Source organism: Lolium perenne, chromosome 1 (assembly GCF_019359855.2).
Source record: "Lolium perenne isolate Kyuss_39 chromosome 1, Kyuss_2.0, whole genome shotgun sequence".
In the NCBI taxonomy this organism is placed as follows: domain Eukaryota; kingdom Viridiplantae; phylum Streptophyta; class Magnoliopsida; order Poales; family Poaceae; genus Lolium; species Lolium perenne.
Genome location: NC_067244.2, coordinates 75663842 through 75666440, shown reverse-complemented (window position 1 = coordinate 75666440; position 2599 = coordinate 75663842).

Sequence of the window (2599 nt, the reverse complement as noted above, 5' to 3'; positions counted from 1 at the left end):
TCGGGCACAGATCGACGGCCCCTCCACCCTCCCGCCGCCACAAGGACAGCCGGAGAGGGAGACGACCGGCGATCCGGCCGTCGGCGGAGCAAGGGATCTCGGCGCCCTTTCTTTCGCCTCTCACGGGTACTGTTCACGAGAGGGGAAAGTTGGAAACTCACGCAGGAGCACATTGGAGGGATGACTAGAATTTGAGAGTATTGCTAGGGAGTGACATGCGTGCCATGTAGGTGTACAGATTATACAGAATCGTGATTGAAGTTTGGGTATGTTCTTTTTTTATGGCGTCACCTTGCTCATTTTATTATTTTGCTGCGTTGCTGCCAAATCGCTAAACAGTGAACACCAAAGCCAGCTGTGGTGGAGCTCGGGTGGGTGTGACATCCGCCAGGGCTAGATTGATCGCCAGTACCCTACCCGGCTACCCCGGCCTATTTCTTGTCAGAGTCCCGATAGATTGTAGTTAGTAGTCGTTAGATCGACCACTTAAAAAGTGATCAAACTCCTAAAATAATCTATGTTTACATTTTTTGTTGTTGAAAATAGACCTGAACAAAACCCTTAACATCGTCCCATCCTTAAAGTTTTTAAATCGAACCATGAACACACGCCCGTGACCTTTGTATCCAAAGTTCTAGAGTCAAAACTGACGGTGGTCAACGCTGACGGTTGCATAAATTTTAGCTCGCACCAACACCATCCGCCGATAGACGTCCGCCCAAATTCCAGTCAACCTCAACTTAATACGGCCGAAGATGAATAGCAATCTACCGCGAGATGCTGAAATCGTCTGGTGCTCGTCGGAACCGCTCGCCGTAGGTCCGAATTAAGTTGGGGCGTAGCGGGCCAGCCTCAACCTCGGCCTGGTCGTGGAGAAGGGCAGCACAACGACTGCCCACTGGTTGTGTTAGGGGAGGGGGCGTGACAGGTCACCGCAGGACTATGGTGTCACCTTGTGAACTTGGCGCGACAGGGATGAGGAGGAGCTCAGGCGGGGCAGGCGACTCTTGTGAGAAGGGTGCGGGGGAAAAGGGATATGAAAGAAAAAATATATAAAAGGAAAATGGAGTGACTATGACATGAGGGTCCCAAATACTAGGTTGACCGTGCCGGAGCCAATTTGGCTTCTTGAAATACATTTACAACCGCCTTAATACGTGTTTTTACAGTTCAATTTTTAAGCTAGAGTTGCTCTTTACCCTGACTTACATGACTGTTTGCATCGATTAAAGAATCTACTTGCGTGACCGCACGCAGGTTGCAGTTTTTTTTATGTGAGGCTACAGATGTTATAGTTGTTGTTGGTCCTATTTAGAGGTCACTAGTGTCTAGACTATTGATTTAATTTGCAACTCATTATTTGCTCTACACAGTCAATACGGCCATACCAATTCTTGTTCGTCCTCCGGCACTGAAAATCTGGGGCATATTCCCCGTCCAACACACCACGGCAGCACACCATCCTGCGCTAAAACGTCAGCAACCTCATTGCGATATCTTGAGCAGAACGAAACGGTACATGAACGGAAATTCAGACATTAGGGCACCATTCGAACTAAAGTTGTACGCTAGTCGCTGGTGTTGAACTGTTGATAGCTTGCACGAGGTGGAGTGACTCAGTTTCAACATGGATCGGCTTTATGCCCCAATCTACAGACCACCTGCCTTGCAAACATGTTTAGGCTTCAGTACGAATTACATCCTGTGCATGTGGAAAGTGTCCTGATCCAGCTCGAATCACCCCTTCGGACTCCGGTTTGTCATCTCTGACCAACTAACATGGTTCACCCCGTTCTGCTTTGGCTAGTTAATCATGAATAGCTCATGATCGTTGCTAGGAAACAACCAGAGAATACACAGAGAGATTGATTGGAATGTGGTTATCTGGCATTAGTTGTAAAATACAGAAGTTTTCTCTCACATCTTCTAAGGAGTCCATAATTTTCAACCGGAAATAGTTAAATTCACAAAAGTTTGTCCAAGTATGTACGAAAAAATATTAACACGTATCATACATAATGCATATAATATGAACATAAATTTGATGATAATTCTAGTAACATTGTTCTTTACAAAAAAAAATGATTACTCTAATAATATTGATTTTATATTTTAGATGTTTATATTTGTTCTACCATATTTCGTTAGCTCCACCATGCCAAAAGAAAACTGAAAAATCACCAAAGAGAAATCTTTGTAGCCAAAATTGTTCTCCAAATTTTTTTTTTGTAGCCAAAGCTAAAGAACCGAGCATGAAGAAAGGGCTATACCACTAAGCACAAACAATCAAAGAGATGGGATACAAACAAGTCATACCAGAACATTCAGAAACTTCCAACAAGTGCTATATAATGCACCAATAACTCATCACCCACCGGTATGGAAAAGACTAGTCTAAAAGCAGAAGCAGCATAACTAATTTTGAATCTAATAGACCATGAATCCGCAATATAGACAAAGACAGGTTCAACTAAACTCGTTATGTATCTTATAGGCTGCGGTGTATAATCTGACATTTGTAGTCTGATGTAACTTTCATATCGGAAATGTAATGAATCCTAATACACATCTAACTTCCAGAAATGCTGAGCAAACTAAC